This window comes from Anser brachyrhynchus (assembly GCF_964034855.1).
Source record: "Anser brachyrhynchus genome assembly, chromosome: 1".
Classification (NCBI taxonomy): domain Eukaryota; kingdom Metazoa; phylum Chordata; class Aves; order Anseriformes; family Anatidae; genus Anser; species Anser brachyrhynchus.
In genome coordinates, this window is record NC_137694.1 from 101,538,818 (window position 1) to 101,560,715 (window position 21,898).

Here is a 21,898-nt window from a genome sequence, read left to right on the forward strand (position 1 = left end):
GTGCAAATGCCCATTACAGGCAAAGCCTACTGCATCAGCCCCGTGTTGTCTCAGCTCCTCGCAAACTCCCTCCAGATGTCAGCGCAGCCTCCTGCTCCATAAAACTAATCAGAGCCTACAGCAAGCCACGTCCCACTGCACAGACCCCAACTGTTGCTTTTTGTGTTTTAATGGCCAATCCCCTCCCTCTCCATGCCTCTGGTGTGCTGCCCGGCACAGGTAACAAATGCTTTGCCACTGACCTGTACGGGTGTGAAGGCCCCTGGGTTCAATTAAAAGGAACAAGAGGCAGTAAATAAACCGCACGGACCAGGGCATTAAATTGCTTGGCTCGGGGAAGAATCAAATGCCGAGGAGGTTTGGGTTGGAGGTGGGCCGCATGCACTTGCACCCATGCTGCAGTTTAATACCCATGCTGCAAGTTAATGACAATTGCAATCAGGCAGGATGATGTCCCCTTTCTTCCTTCCACTCCTGCTTTTTTTACATTCCCAGCGCTCTCCCCAATAAATTAAAACCTTCCCCCACTCCTCCTTTTCCTATTTTGTTTTACTGCCTTCATGCTGTTCCCCTTTATTTCCAGTATTTTATTTCAAGGAGTCAGTTTGAAGTGCTCTCAGCCCATCTGCTGGCTTGGGTTAGAACAAGGGCTGGAACGAGACAAGGGGGTTTGGAAGCCATGAACTATTTATAGTGTATTTGTTCTTTCACATTGGCACTAAACTTTGTTTATAGAATCACCTGCAGTAGAAGCCGAGCCAGGGGACCACAGCTCACTTGATCTAAAATTGGCTTTACTTCGTCGGTTGCTTAACAGAGTCCACATGTGTGTGCCTGCTGCCTGCCAATGTGTGTTTGATGCTTGTACACATGTAGAAAGCACAAACACAAAGTGCCCACGAGCGTGCGTGTGAAGTGCCTGGAGAGTGCCTGGACTACATACTTTTGCAGATGATGCACGTACCTGGAAGAAGAAGGGAGTTGTGTGTATGCTTTACCACTGTCTAGAAAGTAAAGGTTCCCAAGAGAAATCTTGAATGAAGATTTTTCATTGCAATTTCTCCAGTCGGTTTTCATTTTCTCCAAGTAGTATTTTTGTCTTGGGTTGGCCTGTTGAAACACAATGCTCGTTTTTGTTTTCCTTCTGTGTTAAATGTTTTTTCTTCTTTTCAAAACAAAACAACAATTTAGATTGAAACCCAAGGAAATCTGTCATTTAAAATTGCTATTTTGACATAAAAGCATTTCATTTATTTTTCTAACCAAAAATTGACATTTTAATTTGAACTAAAACAAAATTTTTCATTTACTTTCAAAGTATCAATTACAAATGAAAATATTTTCATTTCATCTCCTCAGAAAGTCAGACTATTCCATGCTTCCAAAACTGCAGGTATGTGGGTTTGCAATATTTGTATGTGCATAATTGTGGTAGTGTGACCGTATTGTGCAGGATGCGTGTTGAGTATTTGCAGGTGTTATATACATTTTGCAGAATGTACCCTCATCTGTATAGTTTGGATATCCACATTTGCACAGTAGCAGTAAGATATGCACACATATGTTGAGTTTATGCCAGTAATATCTACATGTATTTACGTTTTTAGGTTTTGCTTCTGAATATGTTTTTAGTGTGTATGAGCTTGTTGCAGTGTTGCCAACAGTATTAAAAATAACGGAGCAAGACAAAGTAAGTCATAAGATTGGGGAAAATAATAGATTTTTATTTCTTTTTTCTCATTCTCTCTCTCTCTCTTTTTTTTTTTCCCTTAGCTTGTCAGATTCATGTTTTCAATCTGATCTTTAGAACTTTGATGACAGAAGAGCAACATTTTCATTGTAAAAGTAGATTTCTGATTCTAGAGTGATCATTTGGCTATAAGAGCTGAGGTTTGAATAAAGACATGGAGAAAACAGCAGGACTTGCATTAAATTTTGGGAGCTGCTTTAAAGGGTCCCTGTTTCTGTTTGCAGGTTAGGTATCAGGGTATGTGTTTCTATTAGCAATATTTTCTACTCATATTTTGTACTTGCATTCATCTGTAGTAGAATAACTAAATGCTTATGTGCTTCTACAATGCTGTTGTGCAGAATGTATATTTTAGCCACACAAAACTTTAGTTTCTAGTCTAAATCAACTATTTAAGCATGTCATAGAAAGTAGAGAGAAACTTCAAAGCAAGCAACTCATACTGTCCTAAGATTCATCTCCTCTAGATGAGGAGGCTCTTTGAACAAGACATCTATTTAGAATAGCCATCTAAAATTTAGGTTTTCTGACTGCACGCATTCAGAATATGTGTGTTTTTACTTGTGATTTATATATGTAGGGGTCCATATGTCAGTTTTGTTTGTACACGCAATATGTATGTAGATACTTGTGAAACCTTTGTATTGTCATGTTTATTCAACATTCTGTCATTTTTAAGATAAAAATATATTTTTTTCTTAAAAAAATGTATCTCATCTATTGAGCTGGTATAAAATAAGAAGCTCAAATGTCAGAATTTTCTATTAGATAACTATATTGAGTTTTGCTTAATTTTGCATTTACAGGTATCCTGTGAGTTTGAGTAGGTATATGAATATGCTATATTTAATGAGAGTGCAGGCAGTCAACACTATGAATACTTTCTGTGACCAGAATAAAAGGTATGTAACTCTAGTACACACTCTAGTTACATACCTAGACACATTCTAGTTTGTAAATATTAATGTTGGCGTTTGAGGGGTCAGATCCCAAGTGGGTGAGTACTGCTGTAGCTCCACTGACTTCAGTTGACTCTTGACTCCTGCCATGATGGTTTGTGGCCTGGAAAACATGCTTACTATGAGAGATTAGAAGGGATCAATTTGTTTCACTTGTAAAAGAGCTTAAGAAATGATTCAATCATGTTCTATAATTACTGTTGTGAGGAGAAGGTGGCTGATATTACAGGGTTATTTGGTCTAGCAGACAAAGGTATATAACAAGGTTTGAGAGCTGAACAATTCAAATCTAATATAAGACAAATTTAATTATTATTATTATTTTTTTAATTTTTAATACTTGACCTTTGGGACACATAAGTAGTAGATAAGGTAAATCCTGCATCACTCTGACCATTTAAAATAAGACTGTATAGTTCCCTAGAGCATGTGCTGTGGATTGGCTTTGAACTGTGGTGTCAGGAACAGTATCACTGGGAGGAGGATTCATAGCATGTGCCAGGCCAGTGAGAGCCGAAAAGATCAGGCCAAGATTATCAGATGCAAGAGTATAGTAAGAACCAAGTGGTCTCAATGGTTGGTCGAAGATTATCAGATCTAGATCATCAGATTACATCAAATGAAGAACTGTCCATTGCTCCTCCATGCGTGCACACACATATGATGCCTGTAATGATTTTTTATTTTATTTTGGATTGTGATGTGCACTTGCTGCTGGCAGCCTGGGGGATACTTCTCAGGCTACTCCCATCCATGTTGTGAGCCTCAGCTGACGGGAGGAGGGAAGCAGAGATTTATATAGCGCGTGTGGGAATCCCCCACAGGGCCCCTCTGGTGAACTTTGGCTCCTAGGCCTGCAGCCAAGCATTAACTACAATACTTGCACTTGTTTTTGACAACAGCACGCAGGTTGTATTTCACCAATTGCTATTTTGGTTTCAAAGTTATGGCAGAAATGTCTTTGGATACTGGCCTGGTATAAGCAGAGTGGGAGATTTACTCTTATTGTGTAATGTCACCTTTCATTTGGTGCTTGGAGTGAAAATTATGGAGTGTCATTCACTCTTTTTATTAAATTTCAAGGGTATGCACCTCTTGTGTGATAAGTGTAACTAACTCTGTCCACTTTTGCCTAGAGTGGTAGCCTCAGTTATTGGTCAGCTTTTAAAATGTGAAGAGATTTTTTTTTCTCTTCTTTTTGTCAGTAAGTTAGGACCAGCAGCAGCAGTGCCATGCTCCAAACTGCTGCCTGTGATGATAGATGAGTTTGGCCCTGAAGGCACAGAGAGATACTGGACACAGCACAACACAGATGTTGCAATGCAGCCAAATTAAGCTGTAGTGGGAATGTGCAAGTTGGGCCTTAATCAGAGTATCTCATGCCTCCCTGCTTCACTGAAAAGCAACAGCAAAATATTAGCAGCTGACTTGGTGGGATATACACTTGCCCAAAATATTCTGCTGCTGGCTGCAAATGAACTAGCATCTGATCTGCTGTGTGACTGCCCAGGATTTCACAGCTGTGGGGTGGAGAGGTAGTGGCAAAGGAGGGCTCCAAAAGAAGTTTTAATGTCTGCAATCTTCCTATCACAGGTCTCCATAAATCACAGCATAGGAGATAGTCTGGAGATGTTAGGTCATGCTTATTCCTTGAACTCAGCTCAGTATGCTACAGGAAACAAACCTCAACATTACACACCACAGGAAACACTCCTGGGAGGTTCTGTGATAAAGTGTAATCAACTAGTAGGTGGAGGTTGTAACAACGGTTATGAATTAAATTGCTAGTCTACACAAACAGCAAGATCAACTGGCTAACACTATTCTTTAAGCAGATATATCAATAAAACTGAATAAGGAAGCATTTAGAGATTGCCCCCACCCCCAAAACAAAAGAAAACATACCAAAAAAACAACAGTCTCTGGGTGAAGGTACTTGTACAACATTTTCAGCTTAATAGAGGGAAAGAGGAAAAATGGTAAAAAAGTGATGGAAAAGAGTGGAATCTGTACACAGTGAAAATAGCATCAGGAAAAAGAAATAAATTTTGGTAAAATGATTTCATGTTGCAGAATGATAAATGTGAAATGTAGTGAAGGTGGCAAGCAGATAAAGGAAGAAGGTATTAATATTTTTTCTATATGTTATCAGGCTCTTTATAAACTTGAGATCCTAATCCACGCATTCTTGATCTTAACGTAACAAGGTAACGTAGAAGAAAACATGTCTTGCAGTATTTCTTAAAAATCATGTTATTTTTTCCTCTGGCTGATTATAAAGGGAAGGGAAGATCAAATCCTGACATTTCCCCTGCTAGAGGAGCCCAGTCCCAGAGATGTCAGACAGGAGCTCCTGTTAAGATATAACTAAATTGCAGCAGGAGGATAGAGGGGATCTAAAAATTGCCTGAAAAGCAATTCTTCCTTGTGACCAGCAAGAGGTACAGACCGTAGACAAATATAGTTTCAGGAGGGTGAAAGTTAAAACTAGATCCAATTGCCAAACACAAAACTCTGCAAGAGACTGTGTAAATAAAAAAATACAAATGAGAATGTGCTAGCAGATATATATTCTTTTTTTTATATAACTTGTCGGTTGCACGGCTTTGCCTCTCAGCGTATGTGAAAACAAAACTGAAGGGGAATTAATTCTTATATACTCCTAACATTACTATGGATATTCCTCATTTTAAAATTCCTCCAAATTTAAAGTGCGTGTGTGTGTGGGGGGGGGGAGGTTGGGGGAAAATAGATATGTTTTCTGTTTGTACAATAAAAAAATATATATGCTATAGGCACTGGAACGGACAATTTCCACTTTCACACTGCAGAAAAACAGAGTAGTTCTGAATGCACCCTTTTTTCCTTTTCTTTTTTTTTTTTTTTCACTGCACAAATGTATGTGTGGACTGAAGCTGTAAGAAAAACATCAGAACTATTTCACACAAAAGCACCAAATTCCGAATTGTTTCTCCTTCCTATGAATAAGGGTAGAATATTTTTCAGCGTTGTTTGTAGACCTTTTTATATATTTTCCAGATACAATTTTATTTTTACTATTTTACTTTTTATTATTTTTGTTTTATTTTGGTCACCGAGAGCAAATACTATTGAGAATGTTAGTGTTTATATTTCAACTTAGAAAAGTGTGTGTCTGAAGAAAAAAATTGAAACTGAAACTGCTAACACGAAACTTCAAGAGCTTTTAAAAAGAGCGGCAGAGTTGTAGGAGTTTTTCCCCTGTAACTTTTCCAGTGCTGTGAACAATTTCAAAAGAAATAACTATATAAGAGAGAGAAAAAAAAGAATGAAATAAACATCAACCAAGCTCTAAATATCATCCAGTCTATTGTAATTCACATTCCAAGATTTTGAAATATTTGCCTTGATGGAGACAAAAACCTGTTTTTAAAAGACATTTTTGAAGTTCTGCTTTTATGAAAGATTTTTTTAAGCAATGCAAATTTCCAATGGATTTTTTTATCAGCAAGGATTTGTTGTCCTGTTTACAAACATTTCAATGTGAAGGTTTAAAGGCAAAGACTATTTTATTCCAAAATTTGCTTTTTAAAACCGATCCCTGCTTAGACTCCGCAAAGCAGATGGAATGCATGAAAATGTATTTTGATTGCTTGGTAAAGGTTTTTTCACAGGGCCACACGGCACCTCTGACCACGCAGCAGTGCAATGTTGTCTGACGTGACGGTGCTCTCGTACAGTCTCTGGTCCCTCTGAGCCTGCTCGGGTGTTTTTCTTCTTTCTTCACGTTGTTCTTTCTCACTCTCCATGCTGAGTTTTTCCCTTTGGTCTTTCTTCTTGTGAGGCGGGTATAAAAAGCTCAGTGAACACAAACTTCCATAATAACACTCTGAGGGCAAATTATGTCCTTGCTCCCCTAGGCAGCTCGGAGTTGCCTGGAATATAGGAAAACAGTGCCGATTTAGGCTCTAACAGTAATTTTTATTGCTGCTATTTAGGAAATGGTTCCGGAGCCTCTTCTTGGCAGCCCTCTGCTACATCCATCAGCAAGGCAGCACAACCCCACATGAACACTAAGCACAAATTCTTACACCCTGCTGGGGACTCAGGACAAGCCTCCCGCAAATAGCTTTCCATTTCCATCCTGAATTCAGCATTAGCCAATTTAGAGGCAATATATGGATCTAGGAATAGGTTGTCATGTACAGTATGCACAAGACAGCTCTCCCCTAACCTCATCTAATTGGCAACAGGAGTCCTTGTCGTTAGGCACAGGGCAGGGAATCATTAGTGCCGTTTTCACCTGTGCAGGCTTTCAGGGGGAGGTCAGGTATTTGGTGAGGTTCAGGTGCGTTCCTTATGAAGATATGGCACCCCTATATCCCTGGTGCCACAAAATGTATTCCCCAGGAGGATTTCTTATTTGCCAGAGTGCTATGCTTGTGGAGAAGAAAGAAAAAATCAATATTTTTAGCTCAGACTTATCGTGGCTTTGAGAGTTGTAGAAGACGGAATATCTTTTACAAATTTTATGCTTAAATTTAATCAATAGATGATCATTGTGAAATAATATTTGGGAAAGTGTACATTCCAGATGGATCAAACATCTCATTTTGATATCTTTTTAAAATGTCAAATCAAAATATGCATGACAAAGATAAACATTACAACAAGTAATTTCAAGGTCACAGCCCACAGCTTCATTTGAAGAGACCCGAGCCTTTTGACAGTGTCAGACCATCTCTTCCAGCTTTACCTCTGAAATAAAACCTCTGTGAAACCATTGCAGACCTGTGAACCAACTCTTCTTCAATGAAATTGATTCCCTGATGACAAGCAGCTCTGCTAGACGTCTCCAACAAGCAACAGTGCAATTTGACCATAGTTCTGGTACCCAGACCATCACAAAGTGCTGACTTGGCTTTCGAGAGGGGCCCCGGGACTGCAGAAAGCAGATTCCAGCTGTTCTAGTATGGTTTCTATGTACTTAGCTGGAGAGGTTTTGTTTTCTCTCATCTGGCAGAGCTCCTGCCCACAGGTCGTGGGGAGCGTGGGGTTGTCTCCTGTGGCAGCACCAGGGACCCGCTCCCTGGCTCTGACCACGGGCTGGGAGGTGCAATGGTCAGCCCAAGCTCTGCTCCATGGCTATTCTCCTCATCTCTATGATGCTGGCCGCAGCACTGGACATTTTTCAGCTACCGCTCCTGCTCCCTCAGCATCCCGTGCTGCGCGATCTGCCCCCAGTCACCCCAATCTCCCTGTCCTTGCCCCACAAGCTTTCTCTTCGCCAGGCCCGCGGAAAGCTCCTCGCCGCTTCGGGTTCAGTTCAGTGGAGACTGTCTCACCACAAACACCTCATTTGTGCCTTTTCATTCTCCGGGTAATTTGGGATTGATGCAGCCTTGTGGTTCAAGGAAAATCCAGGTCCAGCCGGAGTGCTCGGTCAGACAGTGGTGCAGACGGCCGGGCGGCGGGGCGGTCTTCATCCTCCAGTGTTTTTCTGTGATCGTTTACAGGCAGTGAGAGCTGCATTTCTCCCCCGTGTGTTTTGTTTGCACTGAGCTTTTTCATTTCTCAGGTTGTGAACTGAAATGGCTGGGTAGTTCAGCTTGCCACTGGTAAAGGCCTGCAGATGGCCCACCCTACTGCCTGGAGTCTCTTCAGGGCTCTGTGCAGTGCAGATGATATAGCAATAAATGAAAAGCCACCAAAGGTAACAAGTTTCTGTCAGAGGTATAAGTCATAAAACTGTCCCTGCTAATGCAGAGAAGCAAGCAAGAGTGCTAGAGCAGACGATGCGAGCTGGAGCTGCCACGGGTGATAGCTCCACTCTTGTCAGTGTTGCAATACTGAAGTCTGCACAGCCAGTTGTGATGACAATAGTAACAACAGCAGCTGCTGTTGTGAGAGGTAATATGTCAGAAAAATGCTGTCGTGCTGTAACTGTAGGATGCTGTGGTGCCTTATCACAGGGAAAAGCAATACTATATGATAAGAAAACAGTGAATCCACAGCTGGTGTCTTTGCAGTGCGGGACCTCTGAGACCAGTGGGCAATGTGGAGCTGGGGTTATTTCTCAATGCTCTTAACATGGAAGTATCAGAGACAAATTACCACGAAGTACCTTGTCCCTGGTCAGTTTGCCTCCAGAAATCCTTCCCATGAAAGCCCAGGCCTGTCAGGCAATGATGACTTTAGCATATCAGCTTCTAGGTCTTCTCCCTACATTCTTTGCCTCATTTTAAATGAATTAAAAAATAAAAATAAAAATCACAGTGTGAGACTTTAGCCGGAACAAGGGGGTGGTTTAGCTAGGCCATCAGCCATCTGTATCAATGCCACAGGTGATGAGAGCACTCAGTTCCATAGTGAAGATAAAATAGATGGGTGTTTTCCCTGGTGCTGGCTAACAAATCATTTTCCTATGGCTCCTCATTAAAATCTCATATTAGAGATGCTTAAAGAGACATATGAATGGTCAGGTAAATAAGGCACAATTGCTGTTGGTTGGAAAGGAAGCTATCTAATTATCAGTGCTCCCATGAGGGACTATGGTTGCATTGGGAGGTGCAACAGGTGCACATGACCCTGATGTGGGCGTCCTTTAAGCAAGTCTATCCCAGCTTGGGGCACAGTTTCCACACTGTCTTTACAAGCAGGCAGTGAGCCAGCCCTGCTCCATCCTGGCAGTACAGGTTCTGCCTTGCCCTTTTTCTCACCCCCTTTGCTCTGTTATTTTTATTTATATATTTATTTGCCTGGTTCCTGTGTGGGTGCACAATTATATGAGGTAGCACAAGGAGGGGTGCAGGACAGAGGAATAGTTTTGTTTCTAGTGATAGGGGTAATGTACGTCCTCCCAAAGTGTCAGCAGCAGGTAGATCATGCTAACCCTAAGCCACAGCAGGTGAGGAAGGTATTTGTGGGGTCTGCTTCCTCCTCCACACTATAAACATCTTCCCATTCGTGTGATGGTCTGATGTCGCAGGGGTGTAGGGATTTTAAACAGAGTAATACCAACTTTATTGCTGGCTGAGTTAGGTGAATCAGACTCCAATAGGATCAGGTATATACAAGGATTGGGGTAGGAGACAAAATGTCAGTACTAGTGCAACTGGTGAACTGAACCACAACCCAAGAGCTGCCTTTCCATAGCAGCTATATAGACCAACTTGTCCATAGCATGATTTTGTTGACTAAACCTCTAATCTCCTGTGTTTTGCATGGGAAATCTTTCTTTTGAATAAGCACTTTTTCTGCTCACTGTTTTTTGCAGCTTGTTGTATTGCCTATCTCCAATTCTGTTGGCTCTAGAAGTATTGAATGCAGTATTCCTTTTCAGTGCTATGTTTGTGCAGACAAAAATGGCTGCTGAGGATGCCTTAGGTGGAGTTGCTATATTTTGAGTAGGAGGAACAGAGAAGATGATTCCTGACATCTTTTTCAGCATTAACTTTTCTGGAGTTCTCTAAGTGGGTTGGTAAAATGATGATCTGAGAACAGAAGACCTTTATTCTATCCTGGCATTTGATATCTGTGATTCTACAATTAGTTTTCATTTGTGGGAAGTGACTTATTGACTTTGGTGCATTGTTTAACCTAAAGCATATGGCAGAAAGAATTTAAACAAACATCCTACTTCAAGTATTGCTTTAAACAACCAAAAAAGCTATATTCTAATCCTGAAAAACAATTAAAAGTAGCTGAAGTAACACGTAAGTGGAAAAAAAATAGTTCTCCTTTTAAAGAAAATTGTTCCTTTATGTATTTTTTTCTTAAACGACACACATGATAGTACACGTTGTTGCATTGTACAGTGTACCTTCCAAGTTGGTGGCAGTATGTCTTCTCTGTTGTTAAGAGATCATCCAGTTGCTCCAGTGCAGAACAGTCTTGCTGCCATATCAGATGAACAAAGTCTGTTTGACTGTTTCTAATTGCTTGCTATGGTTATAGCACACAGGTGGAGGGGTTGGAGGAGGGAGAATCAAGGGAGCAAGTGTCAGACTTGGTGCTGACCCAAGCCTGCTCTGTAACCAGCAAAATATCCTGAATAGCAATAATTCCTGCATGTTGACTGTCCTGCTGGTCTAAGATGGCCATTTATAATGGATATCAAGGTAGACATGGAACTGGAGGCAAGGCCTTCCTCTGAAGCTGCTTCAGGGTTGAAGGAAACAGGCAAATCCCTGCTTATGGCTAGGATTTCTAGGGACACATCGGAGTGTGATGTTGGTATTCATTTAATGATTTCAGCATGGTTAAATTGGTAGAGCACTCCCCAGCTGTGAATACAAATATCCCAGTACAAACAAATCATACTGCTACTTATTGTCCTTGTATGAGATATACAGACTATCAGTGGTGTAAGGCATTGGTGAGCCTCTGCACTCATTATGGACTATAGCTTGGTTGCGATAGAATCTGCTTGTTGAAGGAGAGGAGACTGGCAGGAGGCAGGATGCTGTGCTGGACCTTATTGTTCCTGCTAGAGAAATCAGCCAGCCCACATGCACAGGTCAGTTATATGAGGGCACAGAGATGGGGAAACTACAAGGTAACTGAGGAATAGCCATCCTGTAGCTTACTGAATTATATTATTCCTGTAGATTCTGCTGGTACTTGGCAGCTGGTAAATGATCAAGAGAATGTATGCTGCTGATATAAATCAAAATAGAAAAGATCCCCAGGACTCCACTAGAATATGCTGCATGTTCCTATGGGAATCTGTCCCAGCATTGCTTTCATTTGAGCCCTCCTTTGTTTATTTTGCAAAACAGAAAAATTATTCTGAAGGACTTTTGGCTCCTCCAAGTCCTGCTTTGGATATTCCAGCTTCCAACGAAAATCAGACACCCTCTGGCTCCAGACTAGTAACTCCCCACTGTTTTCCCTAACCACTAAGAGGTCTAGCACGTACAATTTTGAACTGAGTATCTAAACACAAAGAAATTTAAAATACTGTGACAGACTATGAGTTGTGCTTTTTTAATCACAGTTATAACTTTTATATCCCATTATTCATTAGAGGCGTGGAAACTTCCATTTAAGCTTTGAAGAAAAGAGTTAAAAATGAATAATTGTAATGGGTCTCCACATTTGATGTCAACTGGCAAGAAAAATTAAGATGAAGTACTTTTTTAGTGTGGTAACTATTGTCATTATGGGCCAAAAAACAAATGAGACACTGAATTGCTAACAAGAATAAAAATCTGGGTGAGTAAAATAGCTCTCCTACTGACCTCCAAAGTCACATAGGTTAAAATAAATGATACCAATAGACAACACCTTCACAGAGAATATCTGATTTGCTTGATAAAAAAAGAACAGGATTAGGGGCTTAGAAAAAAAAAAACAACATACAAACTGTGATCACTGCCTTGATTTCTCAGGTAAACATCTGTCTGTCACTAGAAGAGATATGAGCCTGACTTTCTGATTCATTTGTACATCTGACGCAAACCTGCCTGCCCATGTTAGGGTATAGAGCCTCTTAGTACTGCTTTTCAGGACTGAAATTTATAAAAGAGGACAGATATCTCAGAGGAAAGGACAGCGAATAACAGCAAATGTTGCGGAGCCAAGCAGTCTCATCATCTGTCAGGGTGTTTTGGGGTCAGCCTCCTTTCACCCAAGGGAAAGAGGAGCTTTCAGAGAAGAGAAAGTGTCCTAGCCGTTTTAGTGTGGTGGCCAACCATTCTTCTGTGATATTTTTAACATTCTAGGATGAAGATATCCTGCAGATGACTGAATTCAGAGGTACCTTTTCTTTCATCTGTCCAGAACCCAATCAGACTTAAGCTTTCTTGTGAACTTGATCCTTTCTGACACCTCTTTCAATGTAAAATCCCTCAAGCTTCTACTCAGGCCCAGGCACATCCATCCAGTGTCGTCACACAGACTACTCCATGTCGGCAATTCACATCACTGCTATAGAAGAATCCCTTTCTCTTCCAAATTAAAATTTCATTTGTGGTAGCTGCATTTCTTTATGCACAGCTAATCAACAATTTAAAATCAGGTTGATGAAAGCTCCCTTTCTCTGTTCTTGAGGATCACCATTCTGCTCATCATTCACAGTCTGTGTGGTCATAGCCTGGGAGCTCAGAGACTCATGAATCCCATCCAGACCATACAGAGTTTGCACAGTGTGACTGGGACATGAGCTTCCATGTGCACAGCTAAATCTCTTGTCCAAGTTCTCTGCATTTTGTGTTTGTAGCTTTCCACTGTGGTTGTTACCTTCCATTTGCAACATTTCCTTGGTTCTTCTGTACCTCCTGCATCAAATGCAAGGAGTTTGTTTTTCTTTTTTTAGCAGTCTGGGGTCATTTCTTCTATTTTTTATCATCTCTCATTCACCTGGAAGATACTTTGGTCTGCCTATGATGCCATACTGTAGTGACTGCTTGCTACATTTTCAGACCTGGGGACCATGCTTTCTCCTTTTCTGCCCCTCATTCCTGGAGCAATTCCCTGTAAACATACACATAAGCTGCTCCACTGGCCTCTTTCAGGCTTGGCTGGCTGGAAAAATTATGATGGAAGTGTTCGTGGTTGCTGGCATGTGCCGGTTTGCTGCACATGGAAGGTTGTGCAAGTCCCATGAGGGGCCAGCCTGCCAGCAGAGCGTCCCCAGTGGGGGCTCCATCCTCTCTCACCAAAAGTTGCAACATTTCCGGTTTTTGTTCTGGCTGGAGTGTCATCAAGTGCTGAGACGCAAATTCCTCCGCAAATAAAATGCCTCTCTTGGCTCTGTTCTCTTTCCAATTGTTTTCTTTCCAGTGATGCCTACAGTGACAATGGTTAGGTCACAGCCCATTGCACTGACCAGTGTTGTCTCTCTGTGTCTGTGTGCTCATTCATCCATCTGTAGCTGCCCAATGTGTTTTGTCTTATAATCACTTTGAGGGGCAGATCTATGTTTTCCTTTTGTCCTTAGACCTATGGGACTTTGGTTTAAGACCAGGCATCTTATGCCCTACAGTAAAATAAGAAAGAACAATAAGATGTGTTGCTTCAGTAGGAGGACAAATGCTAAGTTCTTGCTCAGGCAACATCTCATTATCTATAGTGCAGCTAAACGCTCCTGGAGTAGAAACACAGAAAGAAACTAAAAACTTGGTTCAAGAGAAAATATAGAAAATACACACTATTCTTAGTGTTCAGTGTAATAGAAAATGTGCTATCTTCATAATGGCATAAGAAAGAGACTATTCCTAGCACTTTGTAAGCAGCAGTTAAGCAAAAAGGTGATCAGCTTATAGGGAGTAATTGGGAAAGAAACTATAATTTTAGTCATGTTTTGTGCAAGAGGTATACCAGGGCTACATGTCCTAATGCATCTCCCATGCGGCCACTTGGTGGACCTGCTTATACCAATTCTCTGTTCTTAGGAATAGGAAATGGTAGTTATAGATTATCTCTATGCTAAAAAAATAAAATGAGTTCATTTGGAGCAGTGTAGGAGAGTGAGATACCTACAATTGTTCGCAATACCTATGGGAAATACTCACTAGCCTGCACCATCCCTTAGTTTAGTGCCTTGGCTTTCTCCATGAGGGTCTAATTGGCTTGGAGAAACTGTGTCAGGGGGCGTGCAAGAAGTCAACATTACAGATGATTGTTGAGTAGTTCTTGAGCCTGTGTTACAGCCCTGTTTAGTTTATGAGTAGAGATTTAGCTATATATATATACATAAATATAAAAAGGGAGGATGTAAAAGAAAACTTCAAATTCAAAGGTAGCAGTGTGCATAAAAAAACCCCACATATATAAGAGCTTGGAGTAATGATTCATGCTTATCTTTGTTAAGAACCTGTGGAAGGATGAATGGAAGTTGTACAGTTTGTGCAGTGGGAGCAGTGAGATCTCTAAGAGACACTTCAAGTACCTCATTTGCACATTTTTGTTCTGGAACAGCTAAGATTAAAAGGTCTGTGGAAGTACAGGTCTGAGAAAGCCATTCCACAATTTTGGAGCCCAGGAGTTATTCATTAAGAGATGTCAAGAATCAGAAACTTCAGTGTCTTGAGTATGCATATGATCTCCCTTACTGCTTACTCTAAAAGTCCTGCATTTATTCCACATATCCCAAAACAGACAATGGAGTACAGATTCAGTGATTGACATGGTTAATACAGGTCAGTAAATTCATTCTTATATGTTGAGCAGTACCATAGCAAAGAATTCGCTTTCAGCGATTGCAAGTAGAAAGAAACTTAAAAAGTTAGATTTAATACAAGTTTACCAGAAGGTGGAGCTGGATAGTAAATCTAAACAATAACTTGCAATTAATACATTCCAGGGATTATTGCAGTACCAAAGAATGAATGTGGTTGATGTGCCAGTAGTTTCTGTCCGCTGCAATTCAGATACTACAGCTATGCTAAAGCTGGCATCTGTAACCTAGACGGTACTATAATGATCAGAGTAACCACAAAAATGTTCTTGCATAATATAGTAGTAATACAGAGAAGACTGCAAAAGTATAGTTTGAAAATAAAGAAAATGAAATGCTAATTTTAGCTCCATTAGTCCAAACAGTTTAAGCATATGCATGTCTTTGGACCTGTAACAGAGTTATTCTGCCATGTGCATGGAAGTTACCCTTCTTCAGGAATCTTTAACCTTTAACCTGCACTGAATGCAAGGGTTACTAAAAACAAACAAGCAAACAAACAAACAAAAGACAAACAAACAAAAAACAATCCAGCAACTGAACTTGCAACCAAAATCAAACCCAGAAGTTTTTTATCTATTAGAAGGGTACATTTAATTAGTATCACTCTTCTGCGAGCCATTATTTTTTTCTAGATTACAATGGAAATATATAAAATCATCTCCCCCCCCCCCCCCCCCCCCCGGTAAACCTCTGCATATTCTAGTTATTAACTGGGAAAAATCGGAGCATTGAAAAAAACTAGTAGAGCAAAGGCAGTGTTATTCTCTGTTAAGGTTTTAGTACATATGTCCTGGCATTAACTATAACCTTAGTTTTGGAAATTCTTTGCATTTCTGTCTTGTGAACGGTACAAACTGAACATATACAAGTAGAGAGTACAACTAAAGTTGAAGGGGAAAGTAACCTTCAGACAGTAAACCACATAGATAAATATCAATAGCCCTCTTAGAGTGACCATGGGATACCTCTAAAATTATATCACAGTATATTCCATATAGCCATATCCCCACTCCTTGGAGGTTGTCATGTTTCCATACAAATATTTCTTTGGGCAGATGAGGCAGACATTTAACTTCATCTCTCTCTCTTTTTTTTTTTTTTTTTTTGTTCTGATTCATGCAAAATCCCCTTGAAAGAACACTCTTCACTTTGTGGCAGGGCAGACTGCCTTAGCTGGTCCAAGACTTCATTAAGTCTTATAAACTGTCCTTGACTGCAGCCCATTTAGCAGAGTCTGAAGCTGAGACTGAGGTGATGTCAAAACCCCAGATTCTTTATGAAGTTGAAAGTCCTTGACAGAAAGCTTCTTCTGCCTGCCTGACCTGCCAGTCTTTTGCAATTTTTTGGTATCATACTCAGCCTGGTAGTGATCAGCTGGCACATCTGACACAGAAACCTTTGCCATCTTCCCAATACAACAATGTCTAAAAGCGAAGGATTACAAGTAACCTAACTGCCATACTGTTTGTGAATCCATCCTCTCAGGGAAGGCCAGGGCTAGAAACAGACTGGTAAATGGAAAGTCTCACCTGGCAGTGGTATTCATAACCTATGGTCAATCCACCAAGCATGCAGAGGCTCTCCAGCTGATCCCATGGCTTCTGCAGGGTTTGGTGGTAGAGCTGAGACCTCAGCCTTCTGTATCATGTGATTTCTAACTGTAAAGGTCAGGAACAAATGTATTGAAGTATTGGGTTTATTGGTGAAGCATAATTTGAGAAGACTTGAGGGACAGGTGCATTCTCTGGCTTCCTCCTTCTGGAAAGATTTCATTAACCATCCATTGTTGCCTGGTAGTGCTGGGCATCAGAGCAGCCTGATGCACCTCTTCCTTGGTGATATTCGCAGTGATGACTATTATTATGCCAAAAGAGCCCCCCAGAATAGCAGATAAATGTCAAGATCAACTACAGATGCAATCCAAAGTGAGGAGGTCTACAGTTGTCCTATGATATCTATTCTTTTTCAGCCCATCTGCAGATCATGATGGAAGCTAGTTTTGGTCAGGAGTTATCTAACAAGCAACAGAGAATTGGCACCGGGTTCAGGGCCCACTTTCACTCCATTTCAACTGCTGAGAATCTCAGAATTAAGGACCGTGAAAACTTGGTAAAGACTTGTTTGAAGAGCTTGTTCATCAAAATGATTTCGCATAGGCAGAAAGAATATCGTAAACATTTTCAATGAAAGAAGTAATAAATACAGAGATCCAGTGTGTTGTATCAGAACTGACACAAGACTAGTATGATTAATGCCACTCCAGTAAAACCATCCCAAATACGCATCCCAAATAAGAAGGCAGAGGGTTTAAGTCTTCTGTTGAGGTACCTGAATTAATTTAAATATGATTGTATCTCACATGCTTGGTCTTAATTGTCTCCTCCTGAAAATTCAATACCTGCATTCATGCTCCTGGTCTCCAGGGATTCCAGAGCACCACACTGTCCCCACTGAAAGGAAATGAAAAATCGGCTGATGTTAACCAGACCCCTTCAGCAACTTTACCCATTTAAGTGCTGTATCCTGCAGAGTGATTAATGATTTTTTTCCTTTTACATCTAACAGCAAAGAAAGAAGGAAAGAAAGAACATGTACTGTTGTTCACCTTCTAGCCAATAGACTACAAAGGCACAGTTTGCCAGAATATGCACTTTCCTATTCTGTTTGCTTGTGTGATTTGTTTTATTTACGTGTCTGACATTGCCTCTTCCTTGTATACGTTTGGAGCCTGCAGCATCTTATCAGCAAACAGTTTGGATTCTTATATATTGCTAGCATTTTGCTTTCTTTGGGCCCTTTTAAAACTGCAACCTGAACCTGTTCACCAGCCTTTTATTAACATGTGTTTTATGGTACAGGTGTAATAATTAATCCAAATGGTTAGCAGATGTGGCTGTCTATCTCTGGGCATGTCTGTTTCTGCACACCACCCCTTAATCAAGCAGTGCCCAAGCAATGCCAAAGTAAATGAAAGAAAATAAATTCCAATGAGATATTTATGAGGGCCACCTGGACAGGGAAATACCTTGGCCTTTGCCTGTCCCCTGCTCCAGGTGGCTACAAAAGTCTGAAGTTTCTCACTAAATACAGGTCAAATCAATCTTGCAGGGAGCTGAAAATGAAAAGCTGTGCTTGGCTCCCTCATTTAATGATAATGAAATTTTGTACATGTGTTTTAAGGAAGCCTGCCCACTTCACCTTATTTATATAATATTTCCCTTCTTTTTACGGATGCCAGCACCTGCTGAACTTCACATAATTCAAGTTGCTGGTTCCTGGATCTTCTTCTTCTTCATGTTGTCAGCTGCCCTATGGGTGTTGCTTTGCAAATCATGGAGGGAAACACCAGGTTTCTGCAAGCCTGCCGTTTCCACATCTCTTTTTCCAATTATTTATAATGTTCACATGGGTAATTTCTGGCAGATTTTCAACAAGTTCATCTTCTGCTGGGATGAAAGGCTGTGCCTGTGAAGGTGTGGTTGTTCCAGCCTGCCACAGAGGGAACCTATCCCTGGTAAAAGCTACAACCTCAGACTGCCTACAGCATCATGGCACCTCCCACCACCCAAGAAGCTTCCAGCATCTGTGTCGTCACATCCAGCTACACCTCCCAGGGGAACGACCACTCTGAGGACACAGTGGATTGAAACCTGTGCATTCCCTGGGGTGAGCATGATTTCTTGCAAGAAGGGGTTGGAAGAATGAAACTTCTGAAGAATGGGCATCGAAGTTTGGCAACATTCACAGCCACTAAACTCTCAGTGAATGAAAAACATTCGATACTGGATGAATGCTGTGCATGACAGTAGAAATCAGCTGCCATTCTTATAGCTGTAAATCCATCTTAACCACATGAAAAATATGCGGGTATCCGTGTAGGTAGTTCTGTCTTTAGCACTGCTTAGTGCATAACCACCATGATGCCAGGATAGTTAGGAAAAACAGTGTGCCAAAAATAATATTTTATTCTCAGTGATATACAAATAAATTTAAACTGATAACAGGTGTGTATATTGGTTGTTTTGTTGTTGTTTTTTAAATGTAAGCTCATCTCCTAACCAAACAAAGATAGGAAAAAGTTTTCCTTATGTTGTTGTTTATCTATTTGGCATATTTTGCCTAATAAACCCGTATATTGACTGCTACTACAGATGAAAAAGTAAAACAGATGGACCATAGGATTCAAATGATTATGTAGATATAGTTGAAATTTTTATTGAAAACTGTCATGCAAACACAAAGGGAATCAAAATCCTTTTTGATTTGAACTATTAATGCTTAAATTTCCCCACAATTCAGACATGCTAGAGAGAAATTACTGAACAAAACCAAATATATGATTCATGATTAGATCCGTGAGACCTATTAGCTATCAGCTTTCCATTAACCAGTCTGAAATTCCATGCCAAGAAGTGTCACAGTCTGCTTAGAACAGCAGTGGGGCCAACCTCAACCAAATGGTAGCAGCAGCTAAAAAAACTCCTGCACAATGCTGATTTTATAACATATCTCCCCCTATTTTTATTCCCCCTGTGCAAGGTCTGAATGTTGGAATGAATTGCCATTGATAACATGGAGGTGTATAGTAACCCTTTGAATCTAAAGTCTTCTCTTTTCTTCTTAAATGTGCACAGAAGTATATTAAATGGATTATTCTTCCATAATTTTAACTTGCTTATTTGCAATGTGAAAACAGCATAAAGTAAACACCTGGGAAGTTTCAAGTGTCAAAGTTCAGATGTTCTTCAGTTACGAAGCACAAAAATAGCATCTTCTTAGAACAAATGCATTAAAAAAAAAGTTCAGAAAAGTTATACATTGTGTAACTTGAAAACTGACATTTTTCTTGTGGCTTCCAAAAATATCCACTTCTGCACCGAGACTAATGCCCATTACAGTTCAGCCAATACATTTCAGCCAAAACAAGGTCAAAGCAGGTGGTTTAAGATTAAGGTCCCACATCAAATTAACTGTGATATTTGATATCTGGTAAATATTATCCAGGGCAAGTTGAATAAGAAATGCTGTTATACACAACAGATTGGAGTAAATAAAAAATGTGAGACAAACAAAACCTCAACACTCTGTAATGAAGTATTCCCTCCACAGCCAGCCTCAAGGGAAGAAAAAGAAAAGGAAGACCAGCGGTCAGAAATAAATACTTTAGATATGAAGGAAGCATGTGTCTGGCAGCTTCAGACATACACATGAAAAGTAGACTGTTGGAACCAAAGGGTTTCTCCATATGTTGAACTCTGAGTCTCCCATTTCTTCCAGAAATGATTAGCTAAGGATATTTTCCACTTTTCAGTCAAAGAGAAGAGAAGAGGAAATACAACAGGGAGACGTTAGATGTACCACTGGGAAATGTACATCTTCTTATCTCTCTCTACATGTATCTCTTACAATCTTTCCTCTCCACCTTCCCAAGACCCTGGCCTTCTAAGTCAAGTTTCTAGGGGATTATAGTTTCCTGAGGCTTCCTGTTGGTCATTTATAATTACTGGCATGAGATTGGCTTATTATATTTTTTCCCCCTCCAGTTCTGCAGAACATCCTCAGGAATCTGAGATTTATTTAAAAGCTGCGTCAGTGGCTCAGAAAACTCCTTAGCCAATTCTATTAAAACTCTTGGCTGCAATGGATATTTGTTCTTTTGTATCCTAAGAACAAAGCTTATTTATTGGAGGTGAGAGATGGCACAAAAGTAGTGTTTGCAGCTCAGAGTCTAACTATCCTGTATCAATGGTAGAAGAAACATAAGTTAACCACTTAACCAAAATGAAGATCTTCATTTCATTCACAGACCTGTTGGTTCTATCTATCTCCCTTGCTGTTGCACATCTGAGGAAAGAAGGACTGCTAAAGATGTACTTGAACACTGTGTGGGTTGCTGTGTGCTCATATTTCCACCCATTAAGTTATTTTCTAGCCTCTGCCTTTGCTGTTTTAGCTCCCCATTCATTCACATATGTGCACATCAGAGATACATACAGAGGAAGGGTTGTCTGTCTGGTCACTGCACTCCCTCAAAATGCTGTTAGTTAAATGCCAGTGCAGATGTTCCAGATTACTGAAGCTTTTTGCTTTGCACAGAAAATGGAAATTATGCAAAAAGCCGTCCTTGGCCACGTGACCACAGTAAAGAGCCTTATAGACAAAAGGGAGAATTTTGGACTACAAGAATAGGGCTGTGAACTCTGGCAGTCCTTAAAATATAGAATGCATACATATACATGTAAAAGCTTTCTGCCAGCACTGGTTATAAAATGAAAGTAGGGTGACTGAAATAATCGGATGCCTCTCTGAAACTGGTAGGCAAAATAGTGGTGGCTGAATCATTATCAACAATTTGTATGTTCAAAGTGGATTTATGTAAAATCAGTCTTGACCAAGTAGCTTCAGATATTTGGGAGCTCAAGTCCTAAATGCAATTCATAAAGTGTATGTCCATAAAATAGCCTTCAGTATGGAATTCTAATAGATGTCACTATGTATTTTCATTCCAAATCTGGCATAATAAAAATTAACGTGGCATAAGTTAAATGTTTTAAAAATCAGTTGATAAATTGGAAAGTAATACTATAAATTTGGAATCTCTATTTAAAAAGTGTGTTTTATGTGAGGCCCTGCATGGGTCAGTTTTCAGAATTAAAAACTCAGTATTAGCATCAATGAGCAGGATAAAGATATGCAGTTATCACTGACGTAGACAAAAGTGAATATGACGGAAAGATTATAACGTGAAAAAAAGAAAAAAAAAGAAGATAAAACAGTGAAGCAAACCAGATTGCCTGGTAAAACAGATGCAAGCAACACATTAGGAAGTAATGGCATTTGTTTGGAAAAAAGAACCCGGGTCATACTTAGAGAATATATAACTCGATTGTATATTGTGTAATGGCTCTGGAGAGAGTGTGGAACCAAAGTGAGTATGCTGTCAAACAGGAGTTCCCCAAGGAACTCCAGAAGGGTTTTTAGGGTTGAATAGACAGGAGAATAGTGAATAGTGAATACCGGTATGGT

The 21,898-nt window shown here is 40.2% G+C and overlaps 1 long non-coding RNA gene across 1 annotated transcript; it reads left to right on the plus strand.

Annotated features, from left to right (window-relative positions):
- The first annotated feature begins 295 nt into the window (after positions 1–295).
- LOC308198915 lies at positions 296–18,876 on the plus strand. Its single transcript, XR_013954279.1, has 2 exons — positions 296–1,393; positions 18,111–18,876. It is a non-coding gene; the product is annotated as an uncharacterized lncRNA (long non-coding RNA).
- The last annotated feature ends 3,022 nt before the right edge of the window (positions 18,877–21,898 follow it).